Below are 20916 nucleotides of genomic sequence, written 5' to 3'. Positions count from 1 at the left end.
ATGAGGCTTGAATCCATGGCCCTGCTGAGATTAAGAGTCTCATGCTTTACCAACTGAGCTGGTAAATGTAAGCTTCCCCAGTGGGAGGAACAGATCTCTGCCACAGATGTCCATTTTGTATTGTTTTCTGAGCAGCTTTTCTTATGCTGCTTTTCTTATATTTTGCCCACTGCACAGGGACATATGCAGAAGGCTGATAATAGCAATAGGCAACTACACTTACCGTATTTTTCGCTCTATAACACGCACCTGACCATAACACGCACGTAGACCCGGCCGGACATATAAACCAAATGGTTTCATCGGCGACCTTTAGACCTCGCGATGGGGCAGTCTCAGCAAATCCAGTGGAGTTTCCCACTGAAGTGGCCGCCCTTGGGTTACCCAGCGGGAGACCCGTTTTGTCGCCCCAGTCAGAATTCTTCACTACCAACTTCAAGACTAGGTACCTTCAGCAGGTGCCTGCCATGCAAAGTAAAATAACTGACTTTTTTGCGGGGTCTGCCTTGCCTCCAAAGGACTCACATCTCTCCCTGAAATGACAGCGAATTGGTCACAACAGGAACTCCCCCCTATCAGTCCTCAGCTGGAACATTGCGGGCTGGAGGGGGGAAAAACTTGACCCAGAATTCCTGGAGTATATTAACCGGTTTCATATCATCTTGTTCCAAGAATCGTGGGAAGTAGAGAAAATTGCCCTAAATGGCTTTGAGCTTCTAGAACTCCCTGCCTGCCCCTCCCTGAAAGGAGGCCGCCCTAAAGGGGGCCTAATAATAGGCATCTCCCTCAACCTACGCTCTAAACTTACTCTAGTACAGGCCTTGCCTCCTTACGCCCTCACCGGACTGATTGCGGGGGAAAAGATCTCACTTCTAGTTACAAATGTTTACTTGCCACCTGGGGGTTCTTCCTCCAAACTGGGCTCTAAATGGGGCTTGCTAGAAGAGCATTTGCTCTCATGCTATGTTAAGTTTCCTAACACCCCGGCCATAATAGGTGGCGATTTTAATGCCCGCACAGCAGCAAATTGGGACTCGCTGACCAAAACCAAATGGTGGGTTACCCCAAACCTTAATAATTATGAGCTGGAACATATCATGAGGAGAACTTCTAAGACCAACGAGCTAATGAGGCTGGAGTACTCCTCTATCAAATGGCCATCCGTTTAAATCTGGTCCCCCTAAATGGAACATGCCTCCCTGATATTCCAGGGGATTTCACTCACCTGAGCGTTAAATCAAACAGCGTCCTCGATTACCTGTTGGTCTCCAGTGATCTACTTAAGTGTATTTCCACCTTTAAGATCGAGAATGTACAATCTAGTGATCATCTTCCCCTTGTAGCCAAGCTTTCCCTGAACTGGCAGTCGGAGGCCCATAGACATGCGACCCAGATGGTAACCAACGAATCGTCTCTCCAAGTAAGAGGAATCAAATGGTCGGAGACCCAGGCTCAAAAGTATCAGGAATTCTTTCAAAAAGAAATCCTCGGGCCCCATTCCAACATAGGCTCTGCCTCAGACGAGCATAGCATAGTGCTGAAGCGCTTCCACCATCATACGACTGATCTTTTGTCCTTCTTTAGGTTACCACCCAAAATATTAAATCGAAATGAGTATACTTACGGTGCCCCCTGGTATAATTCTCAGTGCAAACAAGCAAGACAGCGCCTTCGTGCTATATATAATGCATATAAGACCTCAGATGCATCTACTCTGCCAGCTAGTTATGCACAAGCCAAGCAAGCTTACAAACGCACGCAGAAAACTGCCAAACGCGAGTGGCAACACAATCGCTGGCAGGCCTTGATTACCGCTTCAAAACCACATAGATCCAGGGAATTCTGGTCTTTGATTAATAGAAGGGTGAGGAAATACCCAAGGGCAGTCATCCCAGCACCGACATGGGAATTGTTCCTGAAGAAATGTTTCTCACAGGCTGATGCTCCCTCCGACCATCTGATGCATCTGTTTTCCCACCTACCTATTTGGCCTCCCACCGATCCGGACGAAATAGCCAAGCTAATAGCCCAGCTGAAACCGGGCAAAGCCCCAGGGCCCGACCTGATCCCTGCTGAAGCAATCAAACTACACCCAAAATGGTGGGCTGACATCTTGGCCAAAACCTTCGACGCAATCAACGCTTCTGGTCTCATCCCCAAAATATGGAAGGAGGCCATTATAGTACCAATTCATAAAAAAGGTTCTCCAATGGAGCCGGAAAACTACCGTAACATCAGCCTCCTTTCGATCATAGGGAAAATTTATGCCAGCTTTTTGCTGACTAAACTATTGCGATGGGCAGACGAGACTAACCAGATTGGTCACGAACAAGCAGGGTTCAGAATTAAACGTTCTACAACCGATCATGCGATAGTCCTTTACCATCTGGCACGGAAGTACTCGTCGTCCCCCCGCGGCTACCTTTGTGCTGCCTTCCTAGATCTAAAGGCAGCCTTTGACAGCGTTCCTAGAAATATTCTTTGGGAGAAACTTGCGAAACAGGGCATCGATAGAAGACTCTTATGGCTTATAAGCCAGCTCCACGAAGGTACCCTTGCCAGAGTGAGACTTACTCCTGCGGGCGACCTCACAAATTCGATACCAATAAACAAGGGAGTGCACCAAGGATGTATATTGGCTCCCTGCCTATTCAACCTATTCATCAGCGACATGCGAGCACCCCTAGTCAACTCATCTCCAAGTACACACGCGCCTAGACTAGCGGATTACCGCTGTCCACTCCTTCTATATGCGGACGACGCGGTAATTCTATCTTATACACGTGTTGGACTAAAGAGAGCTCTGAAGATCTTTGCCACGTATTGTCAACGCAACCAATTAACCATCAACCATGCTAAATCTAAGATTCTGATTTTCGCCAGAAGTCGGAGATTATACGAATGGAAGCTTGGTGGAGCAAAAATAGAGCAAGTCCTAAAATTTCAATACCTAGGAGTTATTTTTCAATACAATTTGGGGTGGAAAGCACAAATTCAACACCTACTTAACAAGGCCAAAACACTGTCATATGCGCTCCTCCGATTTTTCTTTTCGGATGGAGCTTTGCATGTTCCCTCGGCCCTAAAGGTGTTCAAGGCAAAAGTGGTTCCCGTGCTTGCTTATGCTGCCCCGCTCTGGGCCGTGATGACAGATCTTACTCCTCTTGAGACTCTGCAAAACCAATTCCTACGTCGGCTCCTAATGCTCCCCCTGTGCGTAAGCAACGCAGCCATGCGATTAGAATTGAAGATCGCGTCCGTAGAAACTTGCCTGTGGAAGCAAGTCTTCAATTATTGGTTATCATTGTGGCACAGATTACCAGACCATTACCTTGTCCAATGCTTATGGCGAGATGAATTCTCCAGCCTTTGGACTAGTAGAATTCATGCCAAACTCCTGAGTTACGGAATCTCTCCCTTAGATTCCCTTAATCTAGATCAAATCACTGCTCAAAGACTGATCCACCAAAGACTGGACGACATCGATTTACAGCGAAACTATACGCTGGGGGGAGGTGTTTGCTCGCCCCAGAACATTGGTATCACTTTAACTTACTGCGTTCCATCATACCTCTCCTCCCTTTCGTCTGTTGCCCATAGGCTGGCCTTCACCAAAGCGAGGTTTAACGTTTTTCCCTCCAATGTCCTGAGACATAGATTCTCAAAGGGACAAGCCTCCGCCATGTGCGAATGTGATAGGGAGACGCCAGAGTCGCTTCAGCACATTATGTTCACTTGCCCCTTGTTCAATGTGCCACGGGCAAATTTGTTGGGATCAATCATACAGAAGCTAGAGGGTACCCCACCAAAATTCCACCTTGCCCAAATCCTGCAGGATAAGGATATCCATATGACCCTGAAAGTGGCTAGGTTTCTGGTCGCTGTCCTTACCCAAAAGCGCTGCCAAGGAGCACTACAAGCTAATTAAGGCGCAGTATGTCATTCCATCTTACAGTATTTTATTGTTATAGTGATGTTTTAGCGGCTGTTTTTTCCCACGTGCACAAGCTGTTATTTATGTCTTGTTTTTATCTGTATGGGCCTATGACCGTAATAAATATCTATTCTATTCTATTCTAACACGCACGTAGTTTTTAGAGGAGGAAAATCCGTAGGCATGCCACCCGTAGGCATTCCCTCCATAACACGCACAGACATTTCCCCTTACTTTTTAGGAGGAAAAAAGTGAGTGTTATGGTGCAAAAAATACGGTACTTGCCATGCGACCTACCTCTGACAATCTCCTGGTTTGTGTGTGGAAGCTATGGAAAAGCAATAGAATATTTTCATTTTTACCCCACCCTTTCTCCAAAGAACACTGTGACCTTACGACAATCCTTAAAAATGGAAAGTTAGGCTGAAAGACAGCAATGTCATAGCTGAGCAGGAGCTGAACCTTGTTTACTACATCTAAGTTCAACATTCTAGTTACTTCACCATAGAGGGACCCACATGCCTATAGAAATACAGTAGTATTGCAATGTTTATAATAATAATAATAATAATAATAATAATAATAATAATAATAATAATAATAATATAATATAATATAATAGATTAAATCAGTCTAAAATCAGCAAATAAACCAGCAAGCACAAAAACAATATAATTTTTGTTTAACTGATAAGAACAGATGCTACACTTGATCTTAGACAAAAGGCCATGAAGCAAACAGTATAATATTTTATAGTGAAAAAATGGATTCTGTGCTTTAGTATTTTATCATGTACAGTGGTACCTTGGGTTACAGACACTTTAGGTTACAGACTCCGCTAACCCAGAAATAGTACCCCGGGTTAAGAACTTTGCTTCAGGATAAGAACAGAAATCGTGCTCCGGCGGCACGGCAGCAGCAGGAGGCCCCATTAGCTAAAGTGGTGTCTCAGGTTAAGAACAGTTTCAGGTTAAGAACAGACCTCCGGAATGAATTAAGTTCTTAACCCGAGGTACCACTGTATTTACATTATGAAAGCACTCAATTTCCTATTAATCTGTTCTGCAATTACTGAGCTTTATAAGTCCTTAAAAGGTTTAGCATGACAACATCCATACATATTAAAATTTTAAAAATTTAAATAGAGTTCCTTTTCCCCTCCCTTTAGTTTTGATCGATGGCTATTCTTGCTTAGGGCTGGGCAATATTAGGTCTTCATCATTGCAGTATATCTCCAGCCAAACTTTGGGTTTGGCGATATACTGTGATATTGAAAAGAGAGGCACTGGCCCCAGCCTGCGAGGCCTCAGGTGAAACTGCTTCAGCTCTCACCATGGGGGAGCTGAGGTGCTTTCATCCCAGCGCCTTGCAGGTCAGGGCCAATGCAGCTAGCCCCAGCCCGCTGCTCAATGCCCCCCAGCTGAGCTAGCCAGTGGCGTAGCGTGGGTTGTCAGCACCCAGGGCAAGGCAAGTAATTTGCGCCCCCTAACCCATGGATTTGCGCCCCCTAACCCGTGGATTTGCGCCCCCTAACCCCCAGATGTTGCGCCCGGTGCGGCCGGCCCCCCCTGCACCCCCCACGCTATGCCACTGGAGCTAGCCCTCCACTCCCCAAGACAGAGGGACCCCTGTGACATTCCCCAGTGATATCTGGGGAAACTGCCATGGTTCTGAGCCCCTCTATCTACAGCGGCCGGCTGCAGCTTGTTTCTCCCTCACTGAGCGGTGGTGGTTTCACTAGCAATATACCACCAAGTGAAACCACCATCATGGTCTGCCCCTCATACCGGTCCTGGGAGATATGTCAATATTCTTGCTCCAGTGATCTTTTTTTGCTGCAATGACCATTCTATATCTATCCTGTGCTAAATCATTGATTTTATCAGAGCATAATAATATAATTAACATTTACACAGTAAAGGTAAAATATAAGCAATCATTTATTTTATGTTGGTCTGTGCTAACTTCCAATAAATGAAAAATTGAAAAACATGAGCTATATCTACTTGAGCAGCATAATAATGTCAGAAAACAGGATTAATTCCTAGATAATTCTAACTTAAAACAATTACCTCCTTAAAAAGGAACCCATACATCAGCATATCTGAACTTTGTAAGAATACAGCTTTTTATAATGCAATAAACAATACCATTCATAGTTACAAAGGAAAGTTAATGTTTCCGCTCTCTTTAAAGTCTGAAATGCATTTCTCTTGGAACGTAAGAGAAACATCATTTGTTAAGAAAATCAATAAAGACTGTATTTCATCTAGATGTTGAATTCTCAGGATACATGGTCTAATTTTTCAGAGATGCTGTCCTCTTCCTGCTTTCTGTAGGAGGTACAGATGTTCAGTATCTGTGTCAGGTCAATGGAATATTTTTATGGCATCACAGAGTGTGAGGAGGACGGTACAATCACATCAGGATTTCTCCTAAGGTGGCTGAACATAGAAACGCTGCGCAGAGATTTAAATAAAACATCAGACGCAATAACCCAATTTCTGTTTTCCTTAGAAGTGAAAAGAAAACTTGTAACATTCTGATAATTACTAGTATGTGGTGACATTTGGTATTTTTAAATGAATACAATCTTAATGTTAATTTCATCTGGCCACAATCGCCACCTAGAAATATTGCGCACAGTTGGGTCCAGAAGAAATACACCCAATCTTGACTTACCAAAGACAACAGTGTAGTGAGTATAAAGAAGCCCCAAGAATAGTGAAGGTTGCCATGCCTGTGAATCCCAACTCCTCCACTATTACACACTATTTCAGGGTCTTGTCTGCTGTCTGTATTGCATTAGCCCTGCCCTCCACCAAACGCCAATAAAATGATTTTCCAAGTGAACCAAAACATATACATACATGTAGAAAAACAAAATAGTCATAACAATATGTTGTGAAGAGTTCAAAACAACATATCTGCTACAGTGTGCAAAATGGTAGGCTATGAACTACCCTTTTGCATAATCTTATGCATGTTTATTCAGAACTAAGTGTTATTTAGTTCGATGGGGTTTATTCCCAGGTAAGTTCATATATAGAATTGCAGTTGTGATGTTCATGCATCCAACCACAACCTTAGATCTTTTAACTTCTAGATAAGACACTGGGGAATTATCTGAACCTGAAGAGTGACAATGCTAGCAAATCACACTAGCAACGTTTTACCACATCCCCCAAATGCAAAAACAGGGGAAATATTTTACCACAAACAAGTATCAGAAAACAAGGACTGTAACTAATAATCAGGGCCTGTTGGAGGGAAGGGGGTTCCATAAATGAGGTGGTACCACAAAGAAGGCTTTTTTAAAGAAGACTAGCTGCAGGAAAGTCTATCTTCAGAGTCAAGAAGCAGGCAGGTGTACTAACAGACAGCCTTAACAGACAGCAACCCTTTAGTGCAGTGTTTTTCAACCACTGTTCCGGGGCACACTAGTGTGCCGCGAGATGTTGCCTGGAGGGAGGCGGGCGAGTCGGGCGGCGAGAGGCGGGGCGGCGGCGGCGAGGAGAGGCCGCCCAGCGCGGGGCTCTCGCCGTCTGCCTGCCTGGCTGCCTGCGAGCTCGGCGGGCAGCGCCTCCATCCGCAGCGCCCGCCTCGCGGCTCTCATTCCCTGCCCCTGCCAAAGCTCACCCAGCCAAGCCGCGCTCTCCTTCCTGCCTCGCTTTGCTGCCTCCTCCCCCCCCACCCCCAAAGCTTGGAGGTTCCCCAGCAAGGGGGAGGGGAAAAATTGAAACTTACACTTTCGTGCGTCCCTCCCGGCGTGACGCTGCGCGCTGACGTCACGGGGCTGTAATGGTGGTGTGCCTCGAGATTTTTTTCATCAAACAAGTGTGCCTTTGCCCAAAAAGGGTTGGGAAACACTGCTTTAGTGCAACCACAACACAGCCTAATATTGCTGAGTCAAAGAAGGAAAGACACAAAGATTCAACAGGGAAAGGAAGTGGGGTTTTTTAAAAATACACTCTTTAAATATTAAAAAATATTGATTGCTTGTCTTCCTTTAATTTGGAATTTAGCACAGCAGTAGATGCTAACAGGATTTATTTATTTATTTTTAGTATGAATAAGTTTGCAGTGTTTACCGTTTTGTTGATACTGTTGTTTACTGGCAAACTTTATCAGTAAACTGCAAATGTCGTAGGGTTTCTGACCCCCAAACCCTGTCATTCATATAATAGAGTTGGAAGGGGACTTGTCGATCAATCAAACACAGGAAATCCTGAGCTAAATCATCCCAATATCAGACTGCCTAACATCTGCATGAAGACCTTCAGCAAGAGATTGATTTCCTCCCCTGGGTAATTGACTCTACTACTGAGCTGCTCTTACCATTCAAAATCTTATCTTAATGTTCAGCCTAGAACGTTAAATTCTAGGAATAAAATCACCATAACATTTAAATTTGTTTCATGTTCTTTCCTGTGCAGAACACATTATAAAAGTGATAAGATGTTACAGCAAATAATATTTATTTTAAAATCAGATAATTTACATAGTGAATAAGCAGCAATCAAACTCATCACTCCAGGGTCTAGTTAGTATATGAAGCCTGACCCAGAGAAAAATCAGTTTAAATAATACGTGTTATTCAGACAAAACAGCAATTACCACACTAAAAGTAGCTTAGCAATAATATTCCTATTGCAAACGGAATGTAAAATGAAGTGCTTTGAATAGCATATTCTTTTCTGAGGCTTTAGATTAAAAGGACAACCAACTTCAGCCTAGGCTGCAAAATAAATAAATATATTTTTAAAAATCAATAACAGAATTGTGACCAAAGAACAATGCCATACTCACCACAAAATGAAATCTTTCACATTTAGCTACAACTTCTACTCAAAAGGTCCTTTGTATGCTAGAACAACAAGAAACAAGCGGATGCAATCGCCATATTCCCCACAGGCCATATTTTACACTCAGTACAATAATCTGTAATAAGCAAACCATCTTATGTCAATATGTAACCCGTGTGGGCAAGTAATTGAAGAGACCTACATAAAATAATTATGCACAGTGGGTAGCAATTCCCCCCCCCCAAGCCTATTCCTTTGAGCAACACCTATTTGCACTAAAGTAGATGTGACATTAAAAACATAAATGCAAAGACAAATTTAAAGAACAAATACCATTTGGATCACAGAAGATAGGTAGAGGAAAATTAATCCTTTCCTCTGCTGCTGCTATCTGAGGATTCTAACCAATTGGCTAGCAATTACATGGAGACATTTCTATACATTAACTAGTATGCACATGAAGACTCCCTTCAGTTATTTGTTTAAAACACACATTGGTCAAGAGTAGACCCTGCCACTATAATGTTTTTCTCCACATACCCATTGTGCCCAGTTTGAACACCTGTAAAGGGCTTTAACGAACTGAACAGGTAGTGGAATGGACTCCCTTGGAAGGTGCAGACTCTCCTGGAGGTTTTTAAGCAAAGAATGGATGACCATCTGTCAGGGATGCTTTAGCTGAGATTCTTGCATTGCAGGGGGTTGGTTGGACCAGATGGTCCTAAGGATCACTTCCAACTCTACAATTCTATGATTCTATGTATGGGTTCTTTGCTGGCAAAACAAAAATATGCCCTTCCTCACTTGATCAATGTGTACGTATACTCAAATGCCTGCTCCAAAAAGAAACAGGTTTCAGAAATGATGAATCAATTAAATCAATTAATACTGCTGTTTTAGTCAATTAAGATAAATCCATTTTTAGAAGACAGGACTATAGCTGCTCATAATCATGTAACCCATTGGACTATATCCATCACCACTTCCAAGAGTCCCTCCAGCCATAGCTGTCAACTTTTCCCTTTTTTAAAGGGAAATTCCCTTATTCCGAATAGGATTCCTCGCAAGAAAAGGGAAAAGTTGACAGCTATGCCTCCATCCCCCAAGAGATTTTCAAAGGATGAAGGGTCTGCAGAACAGGGAAAGCCCTGCCTATTAACATGAATTCCATTCCTTTTGCAGAAGACTATTAGGATCCAAGCAACTGGCACAAATTCAGCTAACTGGTCTCATTACTCGTGGAACCCCATCCGAGGACTATTGCTATTGCAACAGGGCTTTCCCTTCTCCTTCACTGCCACATACCCCAATTATTAACTCTGGAGGGCTGGGGGAGGGACCCAGAACAACATGTGGGAGGAGACAGAAGATCATTCCATTAGGCAAACAGAAACATCATAATGTTGAATTCTTCCCACTATTTTTTAACAACAAAAGCCATTGTATAGAATACATAAAGGTCAAGGCAAACATTCAGTTTTATCCTAATACAACATGAGCTTCCTCTTTCATTTGATGTGCTTCATTCATTCAAAATGAACAGATGTTCTAAGTCCTGAGAATTGAAAATGGGGCCTAGCCATTATAGCAGTATCACTAAGAGCCACATAAAACGACATGGGGATTTTTGATCTCTTATCTGCAATAAGCCCTGCATGATGTAAGGATCAACCCATATACACCTAATTGCAGTCTGAGATGTATAATGATGCCAAAGATAGGTTGTGTGCATTTCACACCTTTAAAGCACATTCGAAGTGCATTTCCTAAACCTTAAGAGAATCCTGGGATCTGTAGTTTACCCCTCACAGAGCTATAATTCCCAATACCCATATAAAACTATAGTTCTCAGGCTTCTTTATGGGGGCGGGGTATGTGCCATGAATGTATCTACTGTATCTGCAAAAAACTTTCTTCACAATCGCTGCTTATTTCTAGCAGCTTAGTTCTCCTGACTTCAACACTAGCACACAAATTTCACATCTGCAACCTGGACTTGCAGTATTTTTTAGATGGGTCTTAATTCAAGTCAATATACCTTGACTTCAAATAGCAATATTGATGTTGCCATTCCTATACACACTTGCCAAGAGTAAACCAGGCTATACCATTGTTCCATCCTCCCTCAGCACCCCTGACAAGATCCTCACTACTCTCCCCTCTCTGCCAAACACCTGGAGCATCTTTAAACTCACCACTGGACTTTAAACCTAAGGCTTGGTGCAGGGTCTATGCCTGTGACCCTGTTTCACAAATAAAGGTCTGAAATCACCTAGGGCATAGACTCTTGAGTTCAACACCTGATCCTGGGTCCACACACAGTTTCAGTAGCACTTTAGCTAGCACTAAGAGAAGTAAACGTTGCAGCTCTGGCCTTCGGTGCTATTTCTATTCCCCTTTTAGTTTAGAACTCTTATTTAAGTTAGAAGAGCCATTGTGCTGCTACACATTAGCTCCCGTGAAAATAAAATCCTGGGCAAACATGCTACCAGGTGCACTCGATTTTGCCCTTCTACAACAGACCCATAGAGAAAAAGTAACTGGACAATATCACTGTCCACAAAAACAAATATACATGAACTAGATTTACTCAGCAAGGGTAACATTAGCCTTAATTAAATTAATTTGTCACGTTGACATCGCTACGTGTCAATAGAGAGGGAGGGGAATCATTAAGTGCAGAGTTAGGGCAATTTAAACACCAGAAAATAATGAAATGTTTAAAAAAAACACCATTTCTGTCTTCAGTAGCCATCACAATAATCTTAACTCTGCTCCATATCTCAAGTTTAAAAAACAAATATAGTTCTATAAACAATTCATTGATTAGGCACCACATTTTAGAGATGGAACGGTAATACGCTGGTATAAAATTACACATTCTTTACCTATCCCACTCTCAAATTGAAATTCATACTATGCATGACAAGGTGTCTATCAAAACCAGCTACTAAGGTTCTACTGTGGACTGGACCATCCTATCTGGGCTGAGATTACAAACACACAGTTCTCATAAATCAGGAGAAAATCTTGTTAACTTCAACTGCAGCTGCCACCATCACACATTACTGAAGACTAGAGGTGGTTCAGATTGTTTGTAGACAGAGATATTTAAGTGGCCCTAGGGATACAAGGCAGGGTGTGGGGAGTAATGTCTGACCTGATACAGCCACCGATTTGCAGAAGCAATTCATAAGAGCACTGTGGCTAACAGGCACGTCAAAGCAATCATACAGATCACTACTGGGAAGTTGTGGCTATATTAGTAGATTGATTTGGTCAGATGCTACTTTCTTCACACAGTCATGACCCTAGAAACACTTGGGAAGTCATTTACAAAAAGAAGAAGTCAGAGCTAACTAATCCACCAGTGCAGGACTGAACATTATGAGAAGCACATGGATGGTTCTGAAAACAGTATCCCTAGTTAAGTTGTCCCACTCTGTGACATGTACTAAACTTGCCCGATGTCCTGACATCATCACATTGTGTGTTTCCTGTTCCTGCTCCACATAACAAGCTGACAATAGAAGGGGTGGGAAAATCCACAAGGTGGTAATGTCAGGACACAGGGCAAGTTTACTACATGGTATAGAGGGAGAACGACATGTGGGTTCTGGAAATAGGTTTCACAGACTCCTTCTAGCTCACCGTATAACCTAAGGCTTTAGAACACTTGCTTTGAGAGTCAGTTCCTCATCTGCAAAATGGAAATAATTATAAACAATTGAATCCTTAGAGGATTGCCTCCAAACTGAATTAGTAGCACTTGGCAGAAGGTAGAGCAAGGTCTACTTTGAGAGATGGGAGTCAGAAATTCCTGGGCTCAGAATTGCATGACTTTTGCACCTCGTTCTAGTTGATGGATCTTGGGGTTCTAGTTCCTACAAGCCTAAGGTCTTCCTTCTCCTGCCGTAAAGTGTGTTGTATACTAGAATGTTAAACAGGAACACACTTATTTGGAAGCAAGTTTACATTTAATAAGTCACAGTGGTTTCAGAGTAAACGTGGATGCACTGCAAGTTCAGTGAACTGCAATTTATCCATCCACCCAGTAACATTTCACAACAAAAAATAAAGTAATAACACCTCCATAATGTCTTCTAAGGCACGACTGTCTCTTTATTACAAAGGTTGGCAGAACAGACGTTATTCCTAGAAAACTGCAACAAAGCAAACCTATAAACATTCTAAATAATTCTCTCTCTGGATGACGGAAGGATGAGCAGCACTAAATTTCTGTCCCAGCGAGCACTCGGTTACACCTCAAGTTTCTCAAATTCAGGCAAAAACCAAACCGTTACTTGCCCGAGAAAACAAATTGCACACAATTTTAACACCTTCTGACTCAATGCCATCGGGGGGGGGGGGGAGAAATATAACCAAAGCATATCAAGCACAAAGGTGCTCATCATAGCAGACTCCATCATTGCCATGAGCTAAGCTCCACATCATTTGCATAAGACAGCTTCTTACTATGTAAAAGATGCAGTGGCGTAGCGTGGGTTGTCAGCACCCGGGGCAAGGCAAGTAATTTGCGCCCCCTAACCCGTGGATTTTAGCACTCAAGTGCGAGCGCGCCCCCCCAGATGTTGCGCCCGGCCCCCCGCACCCCCACGCTATGCCACTGGGGCTGGGGGCGAGCCAAGGAGCCAAGGACCCCCCCAAAGGCTCAGCAGGAATTTATTATTTGCGGAGCCCCCGCAGGCCGAGGCAGCCGAAGCCCCCTCCCCTCGGGCGCCTCCCCGCCCCTCCTCTCCTTGGGCTGTAGGTGGAGCTCCAGATCCGGGCTTGGCGAGCACCTCTCCTCCTCCCGGCCGGGTCCGGGGGCTTCTAGCCGTGCTCCGTCCTCGGGCCCCCCCCCCCCCGCGGCTGAGACTTGCGCTGAGAGCTGGAGCCAGCGGCGCCCCCTTCTGCAGGGAGACCCTCGCCCGCCCGCCGGCTTCCTCTCGGAGAGTTTTGGGGAGCGCAGGGCGCGGCGAGGCCCCTCGGAGCTCTCCTCCCTCCCAGTCGGCAGAAGCAGCCGCCGCCTGTGGCTGGGCCGAGGGGATGGCGGCGGGGTGCGGAGGCTGCCCGTGCCCGGCCAGGCGTCGGTGGCGGCGTCGGCACTGCTGCAGCGGCTGCTCCTGCGAGCAGTGAGTGGAGCGCAGCCGCAGCGGCGGCGGGGGGCGCGCGCTATGGCGCAAGGCTGGCGGTGGTGGCGGGGAGCCCGGCAGAGGAAGGAACTTGTCCCTTCCCTCTGGACTTGCCCCCCCCCAGATGTTGCGCCCGGTGCGGCCGGCACCCCTGGCACCCCCCACGCTACGCCACTGAAAAGATGCATAACTATGTTAATTAGTTTCAATTAAAAAATCCAACTGCTGGAAAGGTTGCACCAAAAGCCTTACTACAGATATTTGATTACTATTTTTGATTGTTTTCCCCCCGAGTGGTCCAAGTGCAACAGATGCCAACATGACCAAAATCTGATAGGATAGATGAGAAATTGCCTTTTCCTGGTTAGGTTTGTAGCCCTGAAAGCAAAGCAATGTATACATACATATTATGCAGAATCACAAAAACATATTGCATGAGACTCGGTATCCATTGCAAATTTTCCACATCTTGAACCTGCTGTAGTGCCGTGGCTAAGCCAGGAAGCCCCCAATTCAAATCTTACCAAGGCTGCAATACCAAACGTACTTATTAGCAAGCACACACCACTGAACAGAGCGGTGCATGCATCCAGGTATAGCTTGCCATGGGCTGTACTGTAAATGGCTTTAGGCCGGTCACCATTTCAACATCAGCATCATTCCAAACCAGCAACAGTGGTCTACCTTGCAGGACTGTGGTGCAGTTGACTTTACTAAACATACGTCAAATTCTCCCAACTACTCCCCAAGGTGTTATATAAAATGCTCGGTGCTATTCAATGTCCCGGCGACATTTGGCACCAACGGCTGCTTTTAAGAGGATATTTAACACAGATTTGCACAGCGGCGGCGACAGGCAAGAACAGCGATGGATGTGTGGCGATGTGGTGCGACCGTGTTAGAGACATTTCTTAACGTTTGGAGGGAGGCTGCAGTGAGCACACCAGGCAAACAAACACCTTCCCGGCCACCCGCCACACGGGGGGGGGGGGGAGTTCGGTGTTCTGATTCGCCGAATCTCTTCGCCTCCCCCCCCCCACCGCGAAACCGGCTCTCCTGCGTTTCGTTCCAAGCCCAGCTGACGACTTTTCCGCCACCTGCGCGAGAGCGGCTGGGGCTCCCTCCCCTCCTCCTCCTCCATGGCGCTCTCCATGCAAAGGGAAATGCCGTTTCCGCTTCTGACACCCCCTCCCGCCCCCGGCGGCAGCTAGCCAAAGCGACTGTGGGGCAGGAGACATCTCCTTTTCTCTCCCCCCCCTCCTCACACCCCCTCGCAACCAGGGAAGAGGGGGGGACACAGCCGGCTCCTTCTCCTCCTCCGTCGCCCAGGAGAGCCTGGGGGCAGCCGGTGCCCCTCTGCGGCGGAGAGGAGGCGTCTTCCCGCCCGCTCCATGCCCTGGCGCAGCTCGGGACTGGGCGTGGAGGAACCGAGGAAGCAGCCCGCCTGCCCTGCTGCGTGCAAAGCCCCGGTGGCTCAGAGGCAAACCACACGGACGCACGCAAGCACACCCGCCGCCGGGACTGGCATGCCTGGAGAATGAGCAGCAGCAGCAGCAGCAAGGCAGCTCCGCCGGCCGCTGGCCTCGTGCCCTGCTGTCTTACCTCCAGGGGACTCGGCCAGCTCGGCTCCTGCAGGCGCGCCGGCTCCTCATGCCCTCCTGGCAGCGTCGCTGGCGGACTGAGGCGGAGGCGAGCGGGGGACGCCCTGGCATTCGCCCTGCCGCGGCTGGAGGGACCCCGCTGTCGGCCAAGCAGGAAATTTCCTGCGCTCCCTCTCCTCGCCTGCCTGCCTGCCAGCCGCTCTGCGCGCATCTGAGGCGGCGCCAGCCGAGCGCGGGAGCCGCCTGCTGCCCGACAAGGAAAACTGCAGCTGCAGATACTGAGGGGAGCGGGAAACGGGCCTTTTCGTCACGCGGGAGGCACGAGGCGGGAATTCCCCCCCCCCCAACACACACCTCGAATAAAAACCAAGGGGTAGTGGCGGCTGCAGTGGTTTACCAGGCGCAAAAGAGGACACAGCCCCTATACTTTCATTGGTGGCGCGGAAAGAAGAGTTTGGGCAGGATAGATCCTGGATTCTTGGGGAGATATCATGTGCATTCAATGTACGGTGTACGCAGCCTTCCAGTTCACGTGTGATGCCCTCACTTTAAAAAGTTGGGAATGGTATGGGATTGGCGGTGCGTGACTCACCTTAAAGCAGGAAGTGATGCACTTGTAGCTGCAAACCCACATGCTAAAGATGGAGGGCATGAATTAGCAGCTAAGGAGGGGGGGGGAGAGAAACTGTAAAGAAAGATGGGGAGCTTAAGGACAAAGGTCCACAATTAAAACTATGTGTTTTGCTGCATCTCCTGTAACACTGGGCTTTGCTTTGCACAGCTCCAAATTCTCCATGCAGGAATTCATACGGAGCCAATATATAGTATGTGACAAGTGTAGATGTGGAATTTCTGCTGTGAGGGTCCTCAATTTCCCACTCTGCTGATCAACCAAAAAATGTGAGGGTACAGTTGTCACCACATTAGGGAAAACCTTTCCCTAGATCGTAAACAGCTCAAAAGTGCCCTACTTCTGGTAATACAGTTTAAGCTTATAAATTTTGCGGGCAAATATTTTGCCATGTTTTGTACATACTCTATACCAGGGCTGGGGGGACTTTTTCAGCCCAAGAGCCACATTCCCTTCCAAGCAACTTTTGAAGGGCCACATGCCAGTAGTGGGCTGTGCCAGAGGCAAAAGTTGGTAGATCAATGAATGAAAAATTGCCTTTGCGCAATAGGCTAGTTTCTACGTTGTTGTTGTTTAGTCGTGTCCGACTCTTCGTGACCCCATGGATCAGAGCATGCCAGGCACTCCTGTCTTCCATTGCCTCCCGCAGTTTGGTCAGGCTCATGTTTGTAGCTTCAAGAAAACTGTGCAACCATCTCGTCCTCTGTCATCCCCTTCTCCTTGTGCTCTCCATCTTTCCCAACATCAGGGTCTTTTCCAGGGAGTCTTCTCTTCTCATGAGGTGGCCAAAGTACTGGAGCGTCAGCTTCACGATCTGTCCTTCCAGTGAGCACTCAGAGCTGATTTCCTTCAGAATGAATAGGTTTGATCTTTTTTGTGTCCATGGGACTCTCAAAAGTCTCCTCCAGCACCATAATTCAAAAGCATCAATTCTTCGGTGATCAGCCTTCTTTATGGTCCAGCTCTCACTTCCATACATCACTACTGGGAAAACCATAGCTTTGACTATATGGACCTTTGGTAGTTTCTACACACATGCCTAATTCAGACAAGCAGGAAGCATTATCAGAGTTCAAGAACACACTCTAGAGGGCTAGAGGACCACATTGACACACCCACCCCAAGGTTTCCCCACCCTTACCAACTTGTTCCTACTGTCTTTCACCAGTGAAAATGGTGTATGGAATTTAGCAGCTGGCTAAACGCCACTGAATGCTAGATGCTGGAGGACAGAAATAGGGCAGAACTGTTACTTGACGCCCTACTTGTGGTCTTTCCCAGACTCTTCTGGTTGGCCAGTAGAGGAAACAGATTGCTGAACCAGATGGAACCTTGGCGTGATCCAACAGGATTCCTCTTATTTTCAGATGAATTGACTCCTCCACTTCTCAAGCCTGCCAGTGCAGTATCAACTATTACCATTTCAAATTGTTTAAGGATGCTAATAACCCTGTGCTCGTGATACACCAGACCTTTGGGATCATTCATATGGGTGTGTTGACAGCCATTTAAAAAGTGTTTGGTATAAGCCAACCTTTCAGAAGCCTATTTTAATATATTCTAGGTCCGTGCCTTAATCCTGTATAATCATTTATGATCCCTTTCAAATCTGGCTCGTCCTGAAGTACACCCCATAAATAAGGTTTAAAGCAATCCTGTGCAAAGTCCTGCTTCCTCATATATCTCCACCTTGAACTTCAGCAGAACTTTACTAAATGTATGAAGCATTTGCATAGTGAAGGATATCGGGGGAAAGGGATGTGCTTTTTAGGCATATTGGAAAAGGAAGCTCCATCTGAACTATGAAGTATAAGTAAAATAGTGCATTTGGTGCTGTATCCAATGCTAATCCTACTCAGAGTAGACCCATTGAAATTAATGGACATGATTAACTTAGGCTCATTAATTTTAATGGGTATAATTTAGTTGGATACAACCCACAGTATGTCATGAACCAAACTTCCACCCTTCAATTACTACTGGACAAAGAGGAATAGTTGAGAAACCAGGAGCTGCCTTTGTGACCCAAATTAAAAAGAAATAAAAACTTTTCTTCCATATTCACAGTGTGTCAGTAACAGAGCAAGCCTATACATGTCTACTCAGAAGCAAGTTCCATTGATGTCAATAGGATTTACTCCCCAGCAAGTGAGTAAAAGGAATACAGTATTGGAAAGGCTTTTAATTAATGCATACATTTGTGGACTAGACACAAGAATCTGCCTATTCCTTACAGGTATAATCATTTGCAAATAATTGTTACTTAATTTAAAGCATTTTTCTTATTTAAGCAATTTTAAAATGACACTGCTGAATATGTTCAAGAAAAATCAGCACATTTTATCCATTAGTGTATTAAATGTACAGGCTATTATCCGCTGGTTTAAAAATAAACATCATATTTATAGCAGCCAAGAAAATGGTGTCTGGGAATCTGGTTGCTTCTGCAAAATGTAGATTCTTTTCCTGCTCAAACATTGCTAAAGAGGTAGGGAAGTACTGAGAACAATTGATCGGCTATCCTATTTGGATATAGGATATTGAATGATTGCTACATCCTACTTCTGAGGCCTAATTTGTAATTAAAATTGACCACAGGTAAAGCCCCAAGCATCTCCTGTACTTTCTTAGCATATCATCAGTTAGTGGCCTTCCCCATAGTGTTTTCAGGTTCCCAAATGTTGTATTTTATTTCGTTTATCTTACACAGATATATATGTACTGTGTTTTTTTCACCCCAAGCAGCCTCTCATCCAAACTCTGCACTAGACCGTGACTTGTTTAGCTTCAGCAACGTGGTTGCCTCATGTGACCTCAGGCTATATACCCTGATGCAGAAGTTTCTAAGTCCTATTTTGCTGGTTCTCCATGTTTAAAGTTTATGAAGTGGAGAAGCAGAGGGCATTTAAAGATGCAATTTTCCAACCTACATGCTGCAGTTGTGCAGCCTCCAGCGTAGTACCATCTGTCCTGCAATCAATTTATCAAGCCTTTTCTATGCACAGACTTGTCCCCTTTAGGTTTGAATAACATTTGAATAACATTGCTGAACCTTGCATTCACCTCAGACTTAAAAGATGCTGCTGTTCTTCAAGGAAGACTTTGCACATGCATTTAGCACACTGGATTCTTCCCCCTTCCATGCATATGGTAAGAACATAAATAGAGCTTAATACAGGGGTCAGCAACCTGCGGCCCACGGGGGCAGTTTAACTGGCCCACAAACTGCCCCCGAACTGAGACGCCCCCTTGGCAAATCCCCACGTGCTGCGTTAAACTGGCGCGGCGTGGGGACTTGCTTCCGCAGTGCCAGAAATCGTGTCTGCGCATGCCCAGACGCCGGAAATCGTGCACGCAATCCGGCCCACAGAGAGATTTCTGTGGGACTTGAGCAGCCCAGGCAGATAAAACTTTGCCAACCCCTGGCTTAATAGATCACTGCCCTGCCCCTGCAGATCAACAATTGGGGGGGTGTCCATATTTTACTTCTTGAAATATGGCAATCCTGGTGTGTACACACTTCACTTTTCCAAGGATTACTGTTGTTGGCATCTGTGGATTATGGTAGTAGAATTAATATGAGCCTTTAACAGCTGATAGAGCTAAAACAGGAAGTGAGAAAGTACACCACTCTTCCAACTTCCTCCTTTGGCTTTATTTACTTTTCAGGGAAGAAAAAGGTAGACAGCCTTACCACATCATGACCAATAGGGTAGGAGTGTTCAGAGGTTTTGTGGGCCCCAGAGGAAGACCTCATGCATGCCATTACCACTACAGGTGTCTTATCGTATACCTGATGGGGTGCAGTTACAATGGTCAGGGTTACAACTTGCTGTATACACACATTCAAATCCTGAAATGTAGTCTGTGCATGGACAATTTGGAGCATAAAAACAAAAAAGGGGTGAAGGGTGGGGGCCGATGCTAGAGCTGAGCAAGCTTGCAGCAATACATAGAACTACCAGGAACAAGGAGTTATCACACTTCTCCCACAAAATCCTCAATTCTACTGTAGGCTTGAAAATCTTGGGACCTCTGTGTGTGTTATGGTTAACACCTGACAGCATGTCTGGCAACAACAGACATCGAGACCTACATCTTTCTGTGACACAAACTGGAAAGTGTCCAATTCATCACCAGCAGTATTCTTCAAGACATTCAGAAAACAGTGTTTCATGTGCAATGAGTCATGGACAGAATATGGGTTGGAGCTTTAATGACTTTTTATTATGATGGTTGTGGGAGGAACTGAATAAACCATTTGTTGCCATGCCAGTAAAATTTTGCCGTGCCAATAAAATCTATGCAAGGTATTCCTTCCTATCCATATGTATAATATCAACACCCACACATATCCTGTGAGTAGCTGTATTTATTATGCATGTATGAAATTCTTGACTGCATCATTGAAATGCAGCAGTGTTATAGTACTTACTATTATACTTTGCAATAAATATTCCAGAATATTTGGTTACTATCAGATAAGCTGTTTGTTTGTTCTCTGCACTGTCTAAGACTATGAGCTGCAATCCAGTAACTCTGTGGTTCAAATCTTGCCTTAGCCATGGAGTCACTAGATGGCCTTAGGCAAGCCACAGTATCTCAGTCTCCACCCCTATCTGGAATATGGTGCTAATAAAAACCCTGTTCCCAGTATCGCCATGTGCACTGCCTCATTACTTGAACTTTAATTGTTTAGTGGGAACATCTGAATGGGTCTTTTAACCAGGGAGGAATCTACTTGCATTCAACGTTTTTAGTAAGTTATAATTGCTCTACAGTGGTACCTCGGGTTACAGACTCTTCAGGT

The 20916-nt window shown here is 45.3% G+C and overlaps 1 protein-coding gene across 2 annotated transcripts in view; it reads right to left on the bottom strand.

Moving 5' to 3' along the window:
• Positions 1-20916, bottom strand: part of PTPRE (protein tyrosine phosphatase receptor type E) — a 162181-nt gene that overhangs the window by 96559 nt on the left and 44706 nt on the right. Inside the window, exon 1 of one of the 2 annotated variants that reach the window (XM_081192913.1) lies at positions 15477-15684. The exons of the other annotated variant lie outside the window; for it this stretch is intronic. The gene's annotated coding sequence lies outside the window, so the exon portion shown is untranslated. Of the gene's footprint in view, positions 1-15476; positions 15685-20916 lie in introns of those variants that run through there. 2 annotated transcript variants of the gene reach the window in all.

The sequence above is a fragment of the Podarcis bocagei genome (assembly GCF_964188305.1).
Source record: "Podarcis bocagei genome assembly, chromosome: 4".
Classification (NCBI taxonomy): Eukaryota; Metazoa; Chordata; class Lepidosauria; order Squamata; family Lacertidae; genus Podarcis; species Podarcis bocagei.
The sequence above is the reverse complement of the archived record's forward strand: the minus strand, read 5'-3'. Positions and strand labels throughout refer to the sequence as shown.